The sequence below is a fragment of the Rattus norvegicus genome, chromosome 4, assembly GCF_021556685.1.
Source record: "Rattus norvegicus strain SHRSP/BbbUtx chromosome 4, alternate assembly SHRSP_T2T, whole genome shotgun sequence".
NCBI lineage: Eukaryota > Metazoa > Chordata > Mammalia > Rodentia > Muridae > Rattus > Rattus norvegicus.
In genome coordinates, this window is record NC_141537.1 from 81,204,635 (window position 1) to 81,228,020 (window position 23,386).

A 23,386-nucleotide genomic window follows, 5' to 3' on the forward strand; every position below is an offset into this window, starting at 1 on the left:
AATAAATCAGGTAAATTGCCTCCTTCGTTTTTAAGACCATTTCAAGCTCACCTTTAACATGTTTAGCTAACGTATTATTTATGTTGTGATGTAATCGAGATTTAATCTGCTTTTCAGCACACCACCGTCTCACGATCTCCCTGCATTTTCCTCCCATGTTATTAAACTCGAGGGGAAAGGTAGCGTTTCCTTGGAGGTGGTATTGATCATTTCCAGACCTGCGTGCGTCTCCCTGGCATCTCAGCCCACCTGAGTTTGGGAAGTCCGCTAAAGTAAATAACAGTTTCGGTCTGCAAAGAACGGAGCTGTGTCAGTAAACGCATAGAGAGGCCTGTGTTTATCTCTCCCTTCTAGAGACATAAGAGCCTTCTACAATGCGTGTATACACAGCGGAGACCATGCAGATCCCCTGGTAAATGTTTACCTTTACTCCTCGGGTGTGCAGTACACCAGATGGTCTGGTCAAAACAAATCACACATACACACACATACACATGCACTCACACACACATATACACTCACACATGTTTTAGTATCGTGCTCCCTTGGGGAGTGTTGTAGGGTTTTTTATTATTATTATTATTATTTTTCTCTTCTTCCATGCATGAGAAAGGATGTAGAAATACTTAAGAGTAATGACCAATGTGTTCTGTGTTTACTGCTGCTTTCTCTCATTGGAGATTAACTCATAAAATTTTATTTCAAATTAAACAAACTGAGGATCTCCTCACAGTCAGTCAAGCTGCCACTTACACTGAGGAAATCAGGCTTCCATCTCTTGAGAGGCTGGATGGCCACCCTGCTGAGATGGTTTCTCCTCTTTCCAACCTGAGACGCTCAACTCTGGTCCCAGGACACTTTATCAAAATTATAATGGAATCTGCCTGATGCCCAGAAAGATAGGTCAGTAGGTAGATAGGTGGGTGGGTGGGTGGGTAGGTAGGTGGGTAGACAGATAGATTAAAGGATGGATAGATGAAGAGATGGATGGATGGATGGATGGATGGATGGATGGATGGATGGATGGATGGATGGATGGATGGATGGATGCGTAGGTTGGTAGACAGACAGACCGACAGACAGACAGACAGACAGACAGACAGACAGACAGAGGAAAGAGACAGGGAATCATTATGTAGCTCAGGCTGGCTTGAAACTCACTATACAGACGAGGCTGACTTCCAACTCCCAGAGATTCTCCAGTATCTGTCTGCTAAAAACTGGGCTTAAAGGTGTGCATCAGCGTGCCTGGCTTGGGAGCTGTGATTTAGAATATTAACTGCTCTATAAAAAGAACAAGTCATAGGGCCATTCTGATGACAGAAAATTTGAACAGTTCAGAATTTTATAACAGGCAGACAAAAAAAATCCTTGATTTAAGTTTCATCATACAGACTGAGCAGGCTTTATTCAGGAATATATTATGTAAGTCATATGTGCAATTAATGCTAAAAGAGGCCATGAATTTGAAAGACAGCAAGGATGGGTGTATGGAAGGGTTTGGGGAAGGAAGGTGAAGGGGACAATGATATTATAATCTCAAAAAGAAAAAAATTAAGAATTAAAAAAACATGATACATATCCCAGGCACCTTGTCTCTGAGTCTCCCTCCTGTGTGTAGTTCTCCACAGACGCTAAGTCACTGGCAATCCCTGGCTTGAGATCTGAGTCAGGGAATCTTGTAAAAGACTGGAGAGAGAGAGAGAGAGAGAGAGAGAGAGAGAGAGAGAGAGAGAGAGAGAGAGAGACAGACAGAGACACTCAGGAGTGTCTCCGTCTCAGTGGCCTCCCTCTTTCCTCCCAGCCTCCAACTCTAGGAGAGGCTTAGAAAAGACTTTAATTTTAAAAGGGAGATTTCTAACTTTAAAGGGGGATTTCTAATTTTAAAGGGGGATTTCTGAAGATCATCTGACACAAGTCAGCTGCTTCCTACTCTTAAGGGCCTGCTTATCTTCAGTGCCCACCTAAAGCCAGGAGTGTGTTTTTGTGTGGTCCCAGTCCAATTTTATGGGTCATTCTTGTACCCTGGAATCCCTCGAATACTTCAATTACAGAAATTACCATGTGCTGGGTCCTCTCGGGTTGACAGGACTGCTTTCCTTACTCTTGGGTCTGAGCTGTGTTTGTTTGCATAGGAAATGTACTCTTAACATGCAGGCTGTGTTTCAGCGTCCACTTAGCTTTAAAAAAAAAAAACAGAGCGGGCGGGTGAGGGTGTAAAATTCTAAGAAGGAAGGGGCATAGGGAGGGAAAAGAAAACACATCTTCTGAGTCTAACCAAGAATTTTGTGGAGAACAAACTTGAAAAAGCAAAGGCTGTTTTCCATCTCCTCCGCGAGGCGGTCTCCTTGTTCGGGAGTGTGAAGTCCGCTGTAGACTGTGAGGGTCACAGCGTGTAGCCTGCGTCTACTGTTTATACTCTGCGCTTTCTTAACTGTTATCTTTTCAAAGTAAAATTAGACAGCCGTGTGTCCCCAGACGATATCCTATTTGTTTGAACAGGAGATGCTGATATTTTTGTACATGTTCTGTATCGGCGTCAGGAAAACCTCAGTCCGATGGTTGAGACAGGGCCTGTAAGCTGTGGAAAGCTCTCTGACTATCTTCTAGGACTCGGAGACTCACGGCAACTTTTGAGTAATCATTTCCGAAGCTGTGGGAACCATATATGGGTTAAGAAGAGGGGTTACCTTTTCTGTATCCTTCTTAAACGTGTCATTCCATCAGGATATTCTCCCTGATCGCTCTCCTCTTTCCGCCACTCTACGTTCTCTCTGCAGTCTATCGAGCCTACTACGAAATCAGCTCCCCAGGATCCTTGCCCCATTCATGTGATGAACAGGGCTGGTCAATCACCCACAAGCTCTCTGTCCTGTTCACCTGCGTTCATTAATGACATCATAGTCTCGCCTCCGCCTATGCCTCTGAGCACTCCCTCCCCATCAGAGCCCAGTCCTCTTAGGGCCTTTAGATCTGATGCCCTAAAAAGCAGGGTTTGCAACAGAAACCCTTTACTGGTAAAACGGGTTCCCATGGGAGCAGGCTGCCTCTAAGATCTGTCAACCAAGACCTCCACAGCCAGGACAGAGCCATCAAAATTTTAAGAGGGAAGCTAGCAGTTAGAGCTCAGTCTCCTTTCTCAGCACCTTCTCGTCAATGCCTGTACTTTAGGCCTCTCATGCTACCTCGTTTTAAAGCCTGCTCAAAATGAATAAATGAATCGGATATTTAAGACCATGATAATCAGAAATTAGGTTACGATCCTGATACTAAACAACCAACCAGACCAAGATTAGATGGCTCCTGGTCTCCTGGTCTCCACACTGTGGTTCAGATTCCAGATCTCTCCAAAAGTATTACCCATTTCCCTCTGCTGTAGACCTTTGGAATGGCCAGATCATGAACCACAAATCCGGAAATGCCTACAGTGTAGTGTAAGCCTGGGGTTACACTCACAGTGCTGTGCGTTATATGGTCGTCGTTGGTTGAGCCGTTTTCTATCAAAGCTTTGCAGGCAATGTGAAAACACAGGAGACATTTTCACCCAACATTAAGTGAAAATGAAAAGATGCAATGTTCTCCCTTAATTACGGTCACAACTATGCAAAAAAAAAAAAAAGAACAAAGAGAATATACTATAAAGAATTACAAAAATGCTTTTAGGGTGCTAGATTGTAGGCAGTTCTTCTCTTGTGCATTTTTATGGACATATTCATGAGTAATTATATTTATAAATTTTAAAATTAATAAAATTTTTAATTAAAATTAAAATTTAAAAATTAATTATTAAATTAAAACTGAAACCTGTTTAGAAACAAAACAAATATGTTTGCTTAGCATTTTTAACCATATAAACTCTATCTAGTGCTCTAAAACCACAATTTTCAAGATGGCTAAAATAACTATAGTTTACTGATTTATTTGGATCTTACTAATACTGCATTGAAATTTTTGCATGAGTTTGTTAAAAACTTCCTTATTGGGTCAGGACAATCCTAACATTACTAAATTAAAACATGTTGAAGGTTTGAGGCCAGTTGGTTCAGATCTCAGCAGAAAACAATGATGTCAGCCGTCTCTGGGCCATAACAACTCTGAAAACTGGCTCCAGACCCACTTACCCATCTTGGAATGAGCAGACCCTAGTTATTCTCCAGAGAAAATGTAAGCTGGAAACTTCTGATAACTAGTGTGTATTTATACCCACGGCCAAGAAGGCCTTGTGAGAAAAAAAAAAAACAACAATAATAAAATCAGACCGTTAAGTGCTTTTCTGTGGTCCCCCTTGGACAATTTCTTGAAAACCAGCAATCCCTCTGACTTTTGACTTCTAGATTCCCCTGTTTTGGACCCCGTCTCCTCTTGCCTCACATCCATCATCACATAATAAGTCTGAATGAGTAAGAACATGAATTTTATCTCCCAGAAAGTTTCTTGTGAAATTTAAACTTTGGTCAGTGTCGGCTCTGGCCACCCCCAAACCATCTTTCTGGACCCCAGGTCATCCTACTACATCTAATAGAAGAGCTCAGCAGAATCTTGTCAGTCTCTGTTAATAAACACAGTCACAGCTTACAAATTCAATCGCATGGAAGAGGCTAATGCATCAAATGACAAAACCATAACACGGAAAGTTCACGTAATTTGAATATTAAACAACCGTCACTCAACTGTAATGCTTTCAATCCCACAACAGCAAATGGCCCCCTTCATATGGTAAGGAGCAGGACTCAGCTGGCCTTGCAGCTTCTTCCAACCCAAGGGTCTCCATCACCCATCTACCACCACACAAAGGTAAAGCTGACTTTGATGTGAAAAGAAAGAAAAAGACGCCGAGATGATAAGATTCCAAAGCGGAACTTCAGCTGATTATGTCTACCTTTTTAAATCCATCAAATACGGTATCTCCTCCATACTGAGTGAGACTCCGGACTTCCGGGCTGCGGAGCTGGACTGGAACCTTCCAAACAAGCTTGCCTTGGCCCACATGTGTAGCAGCACTATTCACAACAGCCAAACGGTGGGAACAGCCTGCAGTCGTGGACGGATGAGTGGATAAACTAAATGTGGCACGAATAACAATGGGAGATTATTTGGCGAAAGGAAGAGTGAGGCTCTGTGTTTGTGTGTTATTAATAACACCCTACTGTTTTGCATAAATCTGTTTCAATCTAATTCAAAAGCACCTTAGGAGAAAAAATGAACCTAAAACCACTAAACCTTAACTTGCTCAAGTCTCTGGGCTGAAACCCAGCTTGATTGATTCTAAGCTCAGGACTGAGACAAACAAAAAGCCAGCCGGTTCCCACCCTTTGAGGTGCAACCAGGTAGATGAGCCTTGAGAAGCTGTGTGAAGAGAAACAGGAAAAAGAAAGAACAAAGGTGAAAAGAGCCCCCTCTCAGAGGCAGGAAATAGTGGATGGCCTGGGACAGGAGAAGGCAGGGGAAAGTCTACTGATGAGCATAGTTCAGTCAGGGGGACGTAAAATTTCTAGGAAGTTGTAACATTGATGGTTGTACAGTGTGGTGAATAGACTAAACCCTACATAACTGCCCCTTAAAGACGGTTAAATGGCTACTTGTAGTCATTTGTCAATACCAAATTAGAAAAAGAGGCTGGAAAGAGCACACACGGGACAGGAAAAAAAAAAAACCCTAAGGCAACTTAGGTGGTATCGTGTGCCACCTTCTGTACGTGGGCGACACTTCTCTCACCTTGAAGAACTTCTAGGCCGAATGTCCGATTTCCTGTTGGCAGGTGAGAAGACTAAAGAAACAGGACTAGAGACCAGACTCAACTGAATACAAACGTGTGGCCCAAGGTTACTTGTTCCATCCTGTCCTTTAACCCAGTGACCTGCATCTTATAATCTCAAGATGACGAGGCATTCACTATCTGTTCTTATGGAAGAATGTGAGTTCCTAATCGAGGTTTGCTGCTGCTGCTGCTTTCCATAGGCAAAGTCTACGGAAGAAGCGAGGCTCCCTGGCACGAGGGCATCACGTGCTCACTGAGACCTTATCTTGAAGTAACTCCTTGTTCATGTAGCTGATTCCAACAAGGGTAGTCATCCCACTGAGAGACACAACCAGTCCGAGTCTTTATCGTATTGAAAAAAACAAACAGACAGACAAACAAACAAAAACAAAAACAAAAACAAAAACAAAAACAAAAACAAAAACAAAAAAAAAAAAAGGAGCAGGAGCGGGGACAAATCCGGCAGAGGGCACTGATGAACCAGGCACAGGATGAGGGAGAGAGTGAAGTTGGAGATTCCTTTCCAATTCTGTTTTTCACAGTTCCTACCAGGTATTAACGTCACTACCTCGGGAAAGTTTGAAGTCTGTGACTCACTGAAGACTGAGTGTTAAGACATGACAAGCCCGTGTAAAATAGGACAGTCAAGGAAATATGATTTCTAAAGTTTCAAGCTGAATAAGCTCAGGGTGTCCCACCGTGGCCTCCAGGGACCACGAGCTCACAGAGATAACCCTCGTGGGAAGGGGTTTCCCTCAGGACCGTCCAGGGAACCTGAGCTTACAGACGTAACACTCATGAAAAGGAGTCTCTGATCGGTTAACGTGGGGAATCGGGCTAAGTGGAATGCCCCATGTTTTACCTCGTACTTGGTCATCGGCCTCACCTGTGCGGTGCTTCCTCCGCGTGAAAGGAAGTATCCCTGGGCAACTCGCCCGGATCAATAGGGTGTGAGCCTGGATAGCATACAGCATCCAAGCAGAAGCTTTAAATGTGCTGAAGTAGTTTGGTTCCGCCCTTCCCGCTGCCCTAGAAAGAGAGTCTCCAGCAGAAGCACCTCTTTCAACCTTGGTCCTGACATGGAAAAAAAAATCTGCAGAGTCCTACAGAGCCAAAGCAAACTAGAGCCAACCTACAGAGCTGGCAGCGAGAAATAATATTGGCAAAGGCCTTCGGCTCTGGCGGATAATGAAACACCTGCCATGCTTCAGGAAGCTTCTAGAAGATAAGACTCATCCAGCCAAGAGACCCATGGGAAACTCTGGGCAAAGGATTGATAGCAGTAGAGGTGGATAGGAAAGATACATGAGCAGTTTTATGCAAATGCTACAGTTCTGACATAGCAGATAAGGGGGGGGGTTCTAACTGTAAAGAGAAATACAAACAAGCGATGGGAAAACCAAAGATTATGAGATTGGATTAGAATTAGAAGCATATCAATATAAATGTACAATATTATGAATTTTTATTATCGCTTTCTAATTCTAAAGGAAATACCTTGTTAGTTGCTAGCGTTCCTGACTCTAGTGAGTCATTGCCTTCCTTAGCAGGATCCAGGGCTCCTAGGGAGCAGGATTGGTTCTGGGCTAAGGTAGAGAAGGTAAGGATAATCCAGAGCCTTAATTTGCTATGCAGAAAGTAAAGCGGTGCTCTCAAAACCTATAGAGCTATGTCCCAAGAAAACGCTCACACTGGACCAACCCACAACAGTGAGAGCGACAGAAAAAATTATCTAAAATCTAATGCACAGAGTCCTTGTCTTGCAAGGACTTGAGTCCAATTTCCAAGACAAAAAGACAAAAACAAGGAACAGGGCCCTCGTGGCACACACTTGCAATCTCAGCTCTGGAGAGACTGGGACAGGAGATCCCCGGGCCTCTCTGTTCAGCCCGTCTAGCTGAAGCAGTGATTCCCAGGCTAGTTAGAAACTCTAAGAAATGACACTGAAGTTCACGCCCTGACCTCCATGTGACAGGCACACATGTACTACACACATGTACTACACACATGTACTACACACAAGGACATACATGCATACACACAAAAACCTTATTAATTTAAAACTAAGTATAAATAAAATCTACCTAATGGAGCAGTAAATATATATGTGTAAAGGATAAAAGGATAAAAACAAGGAAAGGAAAGGAAAAATCAAATACTTTCTTTAAAGGAATGCAGACTAATCTGTGTGAAAGAGCAGTGAACATTGAGGACCCAGCTATACTTCTCCTGGGTACTCACCCAAAAGATGCCCCAACATATAACAAGGACACGTGCTCCACTATGTTCATAGCAGCCTTATTTATAATAGCCAGAAGCTGGAAAGAACCCAGATGCCCCTCAACAGAGGAATGGATACAGAAAATGTGGTACATCTACACAATGGAGTATTACTCAGCTATCAAAAATAATGACTTCATGAAATTCATAGGCAAATGGATGGAACTAGAAAATATCATCCTGAGTGAGGTAACCCAATCACAAAAAAAACACACATGGTATGCACTCACTGATAATTGGATATTATCCCAAAAGCTCAGATTACCTAAGATACAATTTACAGACCACATGAAGCTCAAGAAGAAGGATGATCAAAGTGCAGATGCTTCAGTCCTTCTTAGAAGGGGGAACAAAAATATTCATAGAAGGTGATACAAAGACAGTTTGGAGCAGAGACTGAAGGAACGGCCATTCAGAGCCTGCCCCACCTGGGGAATCCAGCCCATATACATACAGTCACCAAACCCAAACAATACTGCTGATACCAAGAAGTGCATGCTGACAGGAGCCTGATATGGCTGTCTCCTGAGAGACTCACCCAGAACTTGACAAATACAGAGGCCAATGCTAGCAGCCAACCATTGAACTGAGAAGAGGGTCTCCATTGGAAGAGTTAGAGAAAGGATTGAAGGAGTTGAAGGGGCTTGCAACCCCATATGAACAACAATGCCAACCAACCAGAGCTCCCAGGAACTAAACCACTACCCAAAGATTATACATGGACAGACCCATAGCTCCAGCTGCATATGGAGCAGAGGATAACATTTTTGGGCACCAATGGGAGGAGAAGCCCTTGGTCCTGCCAAAGCTGGAACCCCCAGTGTAGGGGAATGTCAGGGAGAGGAGGTAAGAAGGGGTAGGTGGTTGGGGAGACACATACTCATAGAAGAAGGGGGAGGTGGGACAGGATAGGGGGTTTATGGGTGGGAAAATGGGAAAGGGGATAACATTTGAAATGTAAATAAAAAATATCCAATAAAAAATAATAAATAAATAAATAAGATTTTTTTAAAGACCGAATGAAGCCTGTGCTCACATTTTCCTCTGCCAAGGTTACAAATTACCCACTTGTATGGCTGGCTGTGGATCGCAGAAAGAGACGAGTTGACCCTAGAAGTGTCTGAAATGGACTTCTCGAGACATCCTCTTTACAGAGAGAAGAAAGATACATGGGGAAAAATAAAACAGAGCAATGACGTCATCAGAGGCAAGGAAGGAGGCCAGTGTCTCAGGCCCACTAATGAGAGATGAGCGAACCAATAGCAAAGAAGTAAAAGACTGCCCTCCAGCCCCATGGCCGCCATGCCGATTGCACTGCGTATGAAGCCTCACGCCCCCCTTCAAATCGCTGTGAATGTCAGTCATCTGTCTTGGGGGTTTGGGTCTCATCCTCAAAGCATCCTCAGAATCAGCACAGTAGCCCACTATTTCTATGCCCAAGGCAAACGACATCTCTATGAGAGTTTTGAGTGTAAGAGTAGAAAGCGAGTGGAACAGGGGGAGGGGCCCCAGTTCTGGATCCCGCTTCAGCACCCATGTTGGTGAGAAACCCAAGTTTGGGTCAGTTGCAGTAAAAGGAAAAGTTGTGGAATTTTCCACCCAAACAGCTATGATTTTTTTTATAATTATAACAATAGGGTACTTTAAATTTTTTGTTTTATTATTTTTAAGTTTGTGGTGGGATTCGAACATGTGAGATGGGGGAGGAGGCCGAGATGTTGGATCCCCTGGAGTTGGAGTTGGAGGTGGATGTAAATTGATAAGAACCAATCCCATCCTCTAGAAGAGCAGTACATGTTCCGCCCAGCAATGTGGTACCTGCTCTTAAACACCGGGCCATCTCCCCAGCCCTGCAGCGTGTCGTTTGAAAACCAACCGTTGTCAACAATAAAGAACTCTATTTCTGTCTGAAAAGCTTGGATATTTAATTATGGAGTGCCAGAACAAGTATGCTGCACTGTTCCTTGACCTACCTGTAGCCCTGGGAATTTTCACAGTCATGCTTAAACCAACCACAGCCAAATGCCCGCCCTGGACTTTACCCTTCCGATAAAGAAGCAGCAGTTTGGAGTGTGAGAACACTAAGGGAATTAAATTCCACCCATGTTTTCCCATGATCCCTAAAGCCACAGCAGGCTGGAATTGTTTGCCTTAAATGCTACCCTCTTATCAAAATAAATGGGAATGATGTGGAGTTAGTCTCCATAAAAAGACAAGGCTGTAGCCCTGGCCCTCTCAACCCAGCATCTGAGACCACAAAACCCACTCGAGGTTTCACTACCTCTCAAAGATGTCCCTTCTATAAAGTCCATTTGATCTATACTACCCTGGTGTGTCGGGCTCATACTTGGAATCCCAGCAGCTGGGAGGTTGAGGCAGGAGAACCAACTTGGGCCACATCGTGAGCTCCAGGATCATCTGAGCTGCAGAGTAAGTCTGTCTCAGAAACACAGCAAAGGGAGCTGAGCGGACACCTCAGCCAGTCAGGTAAAAGCTTGCCACAGAAACGTGAAGGCCTAATGTTGGTCCCAGAATACGCATAAAAAAAACAACATAGAAAACAAACAAAAGCAACAACAAAGGGGTTTGGGATTTAGCTCAGTGGTAGAGCGTTTGCCTAGCAAGCGCACGCCCTGGGTTCGGTCCTCATCTCTGGAAAAAAAAAAGGAAACAACAAAATAAAACAGGTGTAGTTGAACAGTTTTTAAGAACACTTCTGGGAAGACAGAACAGAAACAAGAGAACCCCTGGGACTTGACAGGAGAAAGCCTAGCTGAACTGGTGAACCCTACCATCCAGTGAAAGGCCTCCACATACATGTGCACCCACATACCTGCAAGTACAAACATGACTCCATTCCACACACAAATAAGGTAGACGGTACCCTAAACAGCAGCACTGGAGATTGACCTCTGACCTCCACACATATGCACACATGAGCATGTCTGTGTGCTTAAAGATACACCACCGCCTCCTCACGTCTTATTTGCAGAGTGTTCGGGGACTGTTTAGACTGCTCTTGCCAGAAGTGTCGCACAAACAGAGCCTGGAGTCTGAAAAGCTTCCTAACACACAGTCAAAGTGTCGTCTGTTGACACACTCCTTTGCACCCTGCACTAAGGTCTGCTGCAAATGTTCACCTTCGCCTTTCCTGGTCCTGCACTGGGACGGCTTCAGGCCTTTAGCTCAGGCCACATTTAAATCGTCAAAAGATGTCAGCAAGTTGTGAAGGACAGCCTCACTGTGGCAGCAATTTCAGAGGCCAGTGATCAATGGGCATCTTTTGTGAGCCTTGCAGGATCACCGTTGACTCAGGAAGGGGTCCCGGTGGTTTATGAGAAGACTGAAATGGACAAGCAGTTTCACCCTCATTGCTCCAGAGCCACAAACCTTCACTCACCCCATTAATTACTTCTGCCCCAAGGACAAGGCTTGTTGCCAGCTGCAGAGGAGCAGGGTAGCCGGAGAGCCTCAGAGAGCTCCTGTGCATGGCTGGATGGCGCCAGGAAATGCAGCCCCCTGACTTTCCCGGAAAGGCGTGATTGCCAGAGCCCACAGGGACTCCTTCTGTAAACAGGTACAGGCCAAAGGACAGCCACTGGGAGCCAGAGGGATTTGGAACCTTGGCTGTGCTTCCAACTCCAGAGATCACGTTTATCTGACACAATGACCTAACAGATTGCCCCAACGCGGAAGAGATACCACACGTGGGACGCCGGCCCATGCAGACCTGCTCTTTTGCCTTGAGTCCTTTTATGCCGCCCTTCTCTTGCCTTAGAACCGCACGCCTCATACAGAATCCAGAACTAGAAGTCAGGCCCTAATTTACAAGAAAAGAAATAGGCACATCCAGAGTTGTTCTTTCAAGAAAGCACACTCAAAATCCCATTCTCGCTTAACGCTTCCTTTCCTGGATTTGCCCGTCCTGTTCACCTGGTTCAGCCTTTTCTGATAAGCCTCCCCTAAACAGAAGCTGGGAACATCCCCTCTTGTCCCTGACCTTCCATAGGATTCTCTTTGCATCCCAGCACACCACATTCATGCCTTTGTACCCCACATATGCCTGCCTCTTCCCCCTACCTCTCCTCCTCTCTGAGAGTGAGTTCAAACTGCAATCATGTTAACAGACCTCAGGGTATCCAGGCCAGTCCAGCAAGAGCAGTATAAACTCAGGGAAAGCTTCATGAATGGTCCCCACTTCTGTCTCTGGGCTCAGGATACCATCACAAGCGCAAACGTTTGCTACTTTAGTAACGATGTTGTTACTCTCGTCCCATGGGACTTTCCTACCCGGAATGGTGTTACAGAGGCAGGTGGGGCTCTCTAAGTCCAAGGCTGGACCTTAAGACAAGAGAGTGTCAAGAAATGGAACCCCTGAGAATTGGTTTACATAGTGAGTTCTGGGGCAGCTGTACCTTGTCTCAAAATAAAAAGGCTAGGAATACCCCCAAAATTCTTTGTTCCTTAATAAGAAGGGGAAAACTCCTCAAGCGGAAGTAAATGCTGGGATTTTCTGGCAGCTCATGGAAGTTCATGAAGACAATGGACGGGGGAGCTAACCCCAGACCACTGTTGCAGACAAAAAAAAAAAATCCACACTGCCATTTGAAAAAATGACCTGGAGCCATCGTCTTGCCCATATGCAGCCAGTCCTACATGCAGAATAGTAGAGGGCTCTAAAGCCAAAATATATGGGTCATAGTCACTCGCCAAACAGCAGTTCCCCTAACCCTGTCCTTGGCAGGTCAGTGCCTCACCTCCGGACTATTGCATCAAACATGAAGCCGGTGTGCCACCTCCCAATGAGGACACAGGACAGTGGGTGAGCCAGCCGGGTTCCCAGTGACTTGTTCACTGAGAGAGAGCCTTTGTCTCCGCCAAGACACACACCCCTGATGTCAGCGAGTGGCCCTGTTCCATGGGGCCCCTGAGAGATGGAAAGAAGGTCCAGCCAAGAGGATGTTTCCTATTTAAAACTTGGCATTGTGGGAGGATAATTATGTCCTAAGGTACATTTTAAATATAAGAAGGGACAGCCACTTCCATATATAAAATTATACCATTTGGCTTTACAGCCATATATTTCCTCAACCAGGAGAAGTTAGGTTTTAGATAAAGGCCCTGAGTGTCTATTTTTAATACGTATAATATGGTATTCTGTAGCTTTCATAGCTAGTGGGCTTCATTTTGATGTGAGTAACCAGGAAAGATTATCGGGAGGACCATTTTGCCCCTGCAGCCATATCCACAGAGACAAATGCTTTATGAAGGGGAGAGAGGGAGAGCCACCATCCCAGGCAGAGTTCGTTGTAAATAGATTCCCCAAGTCACCGACTACAGCATGTTCCCCTGTGGTTTCGTCTCAGGGGAACACAGAGTAGTGTGGAAAATGTTCTCAACTAAAAGAAAATGGAAGAAAAACAGCTGTGAGGTAAAAACCCTGACAAATTCTCCCTAACTGCCAGGACACAGGAATCCCCCTGGGAGGTCGACCTCACTTATCCCAGGTCCTCATCTTCCATCTCTGAGAAAGTGATGTGCACTCTGCAAACGATGTGGTCTCCAACATCCCCAGCAGGGGCAGTGCTTGGGACCCAGTTGTGTTCAACCGGGCTCCTACGTCCATTGAAATTTCACAAAGGAAGCTCAACAGGTCCAATTCTTGCTATACAAGTCTGACAACTTGGGATCGATGCCCAGGACCGAGAAGAGAACGGGGTCCTGAAAAATGTTACCCTTGGATGTCTAAACATTTTCTATCTCTCTATCTCTCTCTGTGTGTCTCTTTCTGTCTCTCTCTTTCTATCTCTCTCTCATACACACACACTAAATAAATAGTTTTTCATACACATAGGCATATTATAACTAATAATTATAACAAAAAAAAATCTAGTATTGACCAAGTACTTTGGGACTGAGCAGAATGTTGTAGCTTATATACAGTCTTCCACCCAACCCTTACGTTAACCACTCATAGCCAAGTATGGCCTATCTTATCAATAACTAAAAATGTCTGTGGAGGTTAAGTAACTGGCCCCTCATGCAATAATTACTTATGATTATGGGGTTTTATTTTCAGATCCTGTTGAGGCGACCAGAGGACCACCAGGCATGCACCTTGGCCTCTGCAAATAGAACGAGGCACGTAAACATTTTCAGGACATCTTAAACCCAGTCATTCTTAAATGCTAGACATCAGTATCGATATCCTGATATGTCTATCTGCACATGCATGCTTTTGTTCAGTGGCTGTAGGAGGCATCAGATGTCTAACAAACAACCTTTGAGTTTCTGGGCAGCTCTCCACCAGTGTGAATACTGCTGTACTTCTCTGTCTCCCTCCAGCTCCTATACCTGATAAAGTTGCTGACTTCCTGTGTAAAAGCTATGAGTTGCTGCAATGGCCCTGGGGATGTGTCATCTAAAGAGCTACCACGGAACAGATAGGTTCAGAGTTTCTCATCTGACATCAGTAATGAATAACATATTACCCTGGGCCATGAAATCAGTCTCCGAGCCATTACCCATGACCCTTCCTGTCCCTGGGCTGAGCTTCTGTTGGTGTTTAATCAGAGACCTGCAATGACATCACGGATCTGGCACTGAGCTTTGCAGAAGGCTGTGGGGGAGTGGCTAAGCTGAGTGCCACATGGGAATCTTAGGAGTAGTGGCCCAGTGTCCCAACAGCCTTTCAGCAGCCTGTATCTAGGTGAGATGACACTGATCCATCCAACAAGCCACCCTAGAGAGGCTTCTCCTGCTGACCCTAAGCTGTCTGGTGCACACAGGCTTTCTGAAAAGACCGTCAGCATCCCATCAATCTTCCAAAAGGAATTAAACATGGAGAAACTGATGTTGCCTCCCGCCTCTGGCTCCTAGCACATGTGCTCACTGGCAGGGTAGTTTTTAAGAAAGTGTACCGATCATCAAAGATTTCCCACATTTGCTTCTCAAGAGCAGCCTTTGAAATCTAGATTGTAAACCAAGAGCCTTTTCTGTTACAAAAAACAGTCAGCAGTAACCCAGTCCTCCGACGATAGGGTTCACCCACCTCAACAGAGAGCTGTGCTCTCTGTCATGGACTGATCCCTTACCCAAATTTGAGGGCCTGACATTAGGACAAAGGAAAAAAAGTGCAAAAATAAAAGAAAATGTAATTTGAAAATATGCAAGGTGGTACTTGAAAGGCTGAGGCAGGAGGATGACAAGTTCTAAGCAAGCATGAGCTACTCTGTCTTTAGAAACCAAAGAACAAAAACTCTTTTAGATGTCTCTTCTTGGAGTTTCTGTGGATCAAAGTGAATGAAAGATGTTTTTAATAAACCACATCTCACACAGCAATATGTGTGTGTACACACATATGCATATATGGTATGTAAAAAGTCAGGGTTCTCCTTCAAGCACAGACGTGAAGTAACTTACCACTATCCAAGTTCCCAAACAGATCAATTGTTTGTTTACTTGCTAACAAAACCAAACACATATGGTTGATGAAAACCATCATCTGATGGTGGATTTAAACAGGAATTCAGGAATAAATCAAACAAAAGAACAAAACATACAAGGGGGTTTGGAGGCTGGGCCTCAGATGCACCTTCAAAGGCCTGTTATTCTGGGCTAGTCATGCCACTTTCCTTATTTATGTAAAACCATTTCTGTTTTCTTTTCCAGGAAGAATGCTGCCAATCGCCAGAGGCAGACATGTTCATCAAGCTGAGTATCCTGAAGTCTGACATAAAATCTGCGGCCTTTGGTATAACTGAAAAACACTCTGTCAACACTGTGGAGAGAGCAAGCCCGAGGCACTGGCCTCTGCCCAAGGAGAGAAGAGGAATGGACAAAAAAAGAAAATTGACTCAAGTCCAAAAATTACAAAATGAGGGAAAGGCAAACTCGAGGCGAGCAAACCTTTTCCATCGAGTCTGGTTAACATCTTGGAAAAGTACCCAGCCCACAAAACGGCCAGTACTTAGGTGAAAACACAAGTTTCTCTCCCTTTTGGAAAGCCATGTTGCTGGAGCTCCGATGAATACATCAATTCTTTTAGAGCTGAGAATGTCTGTCAGTGCAATGTTAAAAGGCTCACTATGTTACAGACTGGCGCTCATCAGAAACAAAGTATCCTTCAAACTCCCTGCCCTCAATTGCTTATGCCAAATAGCTGGAGAGAGAAAAGAGTAAACTCCGGGTTGATGGGGAAGGAGTTGAGATGCATAGTGATCAGTTTAATGCCCACCCCCTCAGTGTCTTCCATAAGAGAAATAATCAATCCCCTAGCACCCCCCAAAGGTTGCCACAGATCTCCCAAAAGCCTACAGCTGGGTGTTTGAAAAGACAACCTTGACTAGAGAGAGCTGAAAGACTGTTCTAGCTTTTCCTTCAAGCCCTGGCCTCTGGAGTCCCAGGGAAGACATCTACAATGGCCAGACCCCTCAGTGCACCAGGATCCAAACTAAAGCTGGAGACAATCCATTGCCTTTACCGTACAGCTGTCAGGGCAACCTGTGCATTCTCCATGTTGCCTTATGAGTCACCGGCAACCTCAAGCTTAACCTTGTGATTTTCATTCATCCTGTGTTTTTCCACAGAGTCCCCTACTGGTGCCTCTCCCTGTAGTGTCTGTCCACAAGCCCCACCACCCTCAGTTGCTTACACTGGCCAAGCAGCCTGACATGGGAGTCTCAGGATACTTCCTGCTATGTACATAGCCAACATTCCACAAGATTTATGTCACATGTGGTGGGAAAGAAGGGCCAAGGAGGGAAGTAAAAATAATTCAACTCTGGTTTAACCAAGGGTGGCCAGACCTAGACAGTGGTGTGATGGCTTCAGGACCATGGACTTAGAGAAGGAGGTGTGTGTGTGTGTGTGTGTGTGTGTGTGTGTGTGTGTGTGTAAATACATACATACATACATACACACATACATACGTGTGAGGTGATTCTATTGTTCTTAATTTCAATTCAAAACTTTTTTAGAGAAAAATTATTCTTTGGTGACATTCTAAAAGTGATAGAGTGGTAAAGGTATATACGGCTTGATTGGGTTGGGGGAGTTTTGTGAGGAAAGGTGGGGTGAGCCTTTTCTCAAGCATTTTCTCTGAAAAATTAGCCTGTGTATAGAAGGGGTTGGGTGACTATAGCAATGGAAGCTGATAAGGAAGGGTCACATGGGTCAGTCTGGAGAGCAATTCGCCACAGCTCCTACCCCACCGAAAGTCACCAACCTCAGAAACCTCTGGTTTGCCCACAGCGTGGCACAGCAGCCAGACACTAAAAGCTCTTATTATGAAGCAGTTAGTTCAGAGATGCCCGTGGTTGTTACTCCATGAAGAAAGGCAAGTTAGACATGAAGATGTTCAATCTAATAAAGCCAGTCGACACAGGACAGCGATATGAGAACATTTGGACAATTATCTACAGATGTGGGGTTACAGGTGGGTTTTACTATTTTCCGTGCTCTGAGTTCTCTCTCTGACTGACTGTCTGTCTGCTGTCTGTGTGTCCATGCCACAGCACCCGGATCCGGCCTGCAGTAATCAGCCTGCCTCGCCCTTGTGTCCCCTGACACGAAAGAGTGGAATTACAGATGCTATTACTATTTCATCTAGACTTTAGGGGAAATCTGAGGATTCAAAATCAGGTCATCTGGCCCTCTCCGTGACCCAGTTTTCTTTCTGTAGAAAGGAAAACTTTATTTTTAGCAACATAAATAAACACTTCAAAACAGAAAAAAAATCTCCCCAAGCCCAACATTACCCACATGCCTCAAACTCCAGACTCTCCTTCATCCAAGGCATAAGGCCAGAGGTTCCTTTTCAGTTAAAATGGCACTGTTAAAACATGTACTTCTCCCAGGTGTGGAGGTGAGTTCCTATAATGCTAACACTAAGGGGGCTGGGGGAGAACATTTGAGGCCAGTTTGAGCTGTAACTTACAACTCTGTCCCAAAAAGAAAGAAATCACATACACAAATCCATATATAATATACGATATTTTCTCCCTTTCTCTGGTTCTTATATTTTCTGTTGACCTCAATGTGAAAGTGCAGGAAGTTTACTTGACTTTGTGCCTCTAGACTACGTAGACCTGGATGGCCCAGAACTCTGCTGTTCAGGCCTGTATAAACACGCTCCACTTTGACTACCAAGCACACGGAATATGGCTAGTCCAACGTGAGATGTTCTTCTCATGTAAAATGCACATAAGATATTGATATTGAAAAAAAGGGGGGGGCTGGGGATTTAGCTCAGTGGTAGAGCGCTTACCTAGGAAGCGCAAGGCCCTGGGTTCGGTCCCCAGCTCCGGAAAAAAAAGAACCAAAAAAAAAAAAAAAAAAGAAAGAAAAAAAAGAAAAAAAAAAGGACGTGGATGTCCCGTTGATAAATTTATATCATATCCTAGAGTTATTGTATCTAATAAAAACGTATTAAAGTGCTTTCAACTATTTCTTTTTGCTTTATTAAATGTGGACTCTGGAAAGTGTGAAATTACGTATAGAGCAGTTATTATATTTTTATTTAAACAAAATTCTCTAGGATGGAAAATCTGCAGAAATGGAATTTTAGATAAACGTAGGATTCGCATATGCAAATGCTTGACCCAAACCTGTCTATGGTCCCCCAATAAAATGCATTGTGTTGACCCTGTTCCAGGTCAGTGGGTAGGCAATTTCCACTCTCTCCAAGAATGGCCGAATCCAGGATCTTTCAAGAGTGCCAGTACTCATCATCTGAGCAAACCTAAGGTCACCCTGCCCATCTCCAGGCAGCCTGAATTCCTCTAACTTAAATGCAGCTGCTTCTGTTTCATGGACTCCTTCTCAGGTCTGTGTAACCATTCATTCAAAAGATACAGCCCCAACTGGGGACAACCTCATAGCCTCAGGCCATGCCAAAGGGACTTCCCCTATGTAGTGTCAGGCCATTTCTCAAAGTGCCCCTGGTGTGAGACGACAGGACAATATCTCTGTTAAGGCAAGGAAATATTTAAGGAAGAATTCTCCCGGAACTGCCAAGTTACACTGTGACAGGCAGATGCTCGAGAGAGTGACTCTGGGTCCACTGGGAGAGGTGTCTGGGAGAACATTTGCATCTGACTAGAGCTTACTCCAACTTCAGTGGCCAGGCCACCCGACAACTCACCTGGATATAAAGTTCCCTTTCCTCCTGAGCAGAGCTGAGCTCTCTCTGCAGCAGCCTGCAGAATAAAGAGAATCTTTCTCATCGTGGGGTGGGTGGGCATGTGGGTGGGCATGCCTAGGACATGTTTTTTCAGTCCAGGAAGAGGGTGGGATGATGTTTTTAAAAGAGCAGGAGCTCAGCAGCGCTGCAGTCACAGTGTCAGGGCTCCGGAGGCCAAGCAGAGCTTTTACTTCTCAATTATTCACTCAAAGCCACTCCTATGCTTGGCCATTTGCAGAGCTCAGTAATCTTCCACACAGTCCCTCTCATCAGTCTCATTGGATTGACCAGCATCTTTTTATAAAGATGGAGTCTTTCATGACAGAGAAGTTAAGTAATTCAAAGTTTTCTTCAGGGATGAGAATCCCACATCTTGACTATCTGAAATCCCATTGGTCTGTCTTGGGTTTTGGGGGGGGGGGGTTTGGATTTTTTGGTTTTTTGGGTTTTTTTGTTTTTGTTTTTGTTTTTTCTGAATTTTCAAAATATGGCTACAGATTAAAACACTGAAGGAAATGAAACCATATTGCATTTTTTTAAAAAAAATAGAGATCATAATTTGTTTGATTTTTAGAGTCTTACTATTTCAGATAGAATTTAGAAAGCAAAACCTATATTTTATTACTTTAAAATATACTCACTCCCCCCAAACACCACTATGTTAAAAGTTGTTATAAAAGATGACTACAGAAGAGCATTTGATTTGACATGTGGGAGACATGGGGACTGGCAGTATACAAGGCAGAATCAAAAAAGGTTTTTGTCAAACAAAAAAAAGGGAAAAAATCTTTTTTGGCTTTTTTTGAATCAGAGTCTCACTATGTAGTCCAGGCCAGCCTCAAACTCGTGGCAATCCTCCTGCTTCAGTTTCCCAGGTACTGCTAACCCAGGCATGAGCCACCATGCCCCCATAGGAAGAATCAAATTGGAAAGAGACTTGGGTTCATTTTATAATGTCACTCAAGTAATTATAATCATTGCACACCTCTCTACCCATGGTAAAATAGATACATAAAATAAAATAAAAACTCCCAAGCTCTCCTGCAATTTTTCCTGTGTGTGCTGTTAAAACAGGCACATGTACTCACAAATGCATCCTACATCCAATGAAACCACGTTGAGCAGTCCAGTGATTGCCTGCCGAGGTTTACCCCAGTGCAAATATTTACTGCAGGGTTACAAAGTTTCCCTCAAGGAAGACCAAAACGGAAGCGTTTACACACGTGGCAAATACTTTATTCGTGCCTGGGCCACAAGAAAGAGATAGTTTAATAAAAACATTTATGGATCTTGAAAGCAAACACCATCCAAGAGCCTTTGCACATGTGGGAATAGATATTTCAACCTTACACGTTTTCTCCTGAAGATCTTTCCGTTGGCCACAGTGAACAAGGCCCAGCATCCTCTGGGGCCCAGCTAATCCACGCAGTAAAGCATATGCAGCCACAAAAGCATGATGTAAACAGTACCTCCACGGAAAGGGCAGGGATGGGGGCCTCCTCTATTCTTTCCATGCAGACAACCTCCAGCATACATGATGGCTGCTGCTCACTGAGAAGTGGGGGTGTCTCACCCCACTCTGCTTCTTTCTTTCTCCTGTTTAACTGTACCTTTGCACAAGAACCAAAAAAGAGGAAGGGATGCATGAGTGTGCTTTCCGTAAGTTCAACGCCTCAGTTTTGGGTTCTGATGGTTCCAGCCCAGAGCCCACTAAATTGTGTGGCCTTCGAGCTAAACTGTGTAATCTAAGAATCGGAGTTTGGTGCTTAGGATTAGCATTTTGCGCGTTTTGTTTGTTTTGCCACTTGGACATCTGCTGCTCTTCCTTGCGCTTCTGTCTCTCCTTCCCACCACGCACGCAGGCCACATCCATCAGTGTGAGCGCTAAAGATCAAATGGAAAATGTAAAAGAAATAACTATGCCATTTATGAAACAGAAAAGTGTTCAAGGCCCAGCCTGACAACGTTTTGGAAGAAAGACACGTGGCTCCTTGTTGTTCTATTCTTGGTCTGCATCGCCCCCTGGTGGCCTCTCCAGAAAGAATAGGGCGGGACAAGGCTTAGCTCCCCAAGGTTCAGGTGCTGTGTCTTGAGGGATGGAGTTGCTTTTTGCAATGTTCTGTTGTCCAATGAGTTGTAAAGAGCCTGGGGCTGGGAGAGGGTGGCGTGGGGTGAGACGCGTGACACTGACGAAAGATCTTCGCGGAAGGAAAGGAAATTTTAAAAAATTGCATAGGGCAAGAGGCTCATGCTTCTCTACCTCCAAACAAAAGAACGCTGGCACTAGATAAGATAGATAGATAGATAGATAGATAGATAGATAGATAGATAGATAGATAGATAGATAGATAGATGGAAAGAGAGAAAGGAAAAGAAAGAGAGAAAGAAAAAGAGAGAAAGAGAAAGAAAGAAAGAAAGAAAGAAAGAAAGAAAGAAAGAAAGAAAGAAAGAAAGAAAGAAAGAAAGCATAACTCTCGTTTTTACAGTCAAGAAACAACTCAGGTTCAGAAACAGGATGTGACTTTGCAGAGAAATCAACTTGCTAGTGACTAATCTTCCTCACCCCTTCTGAGGTAACAGTGTTGGAGGGGAAGGATTTGGGGCGTCATCAAAGATGGGACTCGCTCTGTAAATAAGAGATCCCAGTCCCAATCACCACGTCCCCGGGGTGAGAAAAGCTGAGGGGTGTTCTAGACCCTTGAGAACCCCAGGGCACCCCACCAGGCTTCTCTGCCCGTGGCAAGCAAACACAAAGCAGGCCCTACGGGCGGCGCTCAGGCTGGGGCGGGAGAGCTTGATTGATGGACCCCGGGGGCGGCGGTCCAGCTGTGGCCATCCGCCTAGAGTGAGAGCCGGTGCTCGTCCCCGCGCTCCTGGCGAGGGAAGGCTGATTTACAGCGCCTGGAGGGATTCGGGTGAGGTCCCTGAAGAAGTGAAACCCGCTCTGGGGCCGGACCGGGCATTCCGGCCTTCCGCCTAGTCTGGGTTTGCCGGACTGCCGGGTACCGCTGCCCCGCAAGCTGCCCCGCAAGCCCTGGGCCCACGCTTGTCCGGAAGATGCCAAAGCATCAGACTCAGAAGTTAGCCAAGGGCAGCCGGACCCCCAGTCCTCCTCCAGGACCCATCTCCATTTGTTTAAAGACGCTGTTTTTTCTTAAAGCACTGAGAAAACTCACACACACACACACACACACACACACACACACACACACACACACACACACCCATAGAAGGGAAATACGTGAGTGTGTTTTGTTTTGGAAGGTAAAAGGCCAACAAGCTTATGGGGAGTGAAAAATAAGAAACCTAAGATTTGAACTTCTGGAGAAGTAATTCTAACTTCAAAGGTAGAGTTAGGCCCTCGCGTGTGTTTCCCTACAGTTTGTGAAGTTGACTAGTAGGCACCAGAGCTGAGGTAATGCAAGTTCTTCCTCGGACACTAGGGATCCGGGGATAGGGTGTAAAATAAATTCAGTTAGGGAGTCTCAGGAGGGAGGATTAGGGTTTACCTCGGACTCTAATCATTGGCTTCTAAATAAAATTCAGCAGACCCGGAGCCCAAAGTAACGAACCTAATGAATCGTTATTTTGTAGGATCGGGGCCACGTGGCTCGATTCTGAAAGATTTTTTTAAGTAATAAATATGCCTCTTTTAGAGTTATTTTTGAAGGCTGGGTGCAATTTTAAATTTCATGATTATTAGGTACGGTGATAAAAAGCGGAGTACAGATTTTTGTGTGTGTGTGTGAATGGGTGAAGAAACTGCGTGGTCGACCCGTAACACGTACATGAGAACTGCAGAGCTCGCCTGTCAACTTGATTTTTTTTTTCTTTCCTCCCTTCTCCCCTCTGAAAATACCATTAGCCCTTAGTCTGGCCTTGGGGCTGTGGTCGCACGAACCCCTTTCTTCCTGATTACGTCCAAACAGAAAACCATATACACTGGAGGTGAGGAGATAAAGCTTTCCCCGGGTCTCACCCTCCTATCTTTCTCTGGAGTTGGTAAAACAAAAGCGCTGCCCTAGTAACCCGACTAAAGCATAGACAGTCCTTCCTGTGCCGGAGGACCCAACACAGAGTCGCTGCAGGAGCCGAGCGAGCGTGTTAACTGCAAATGAGTCCGAAAGCAGCGAAGCAACCTCCGCTCCAGGGCTGCGACCAGGCCG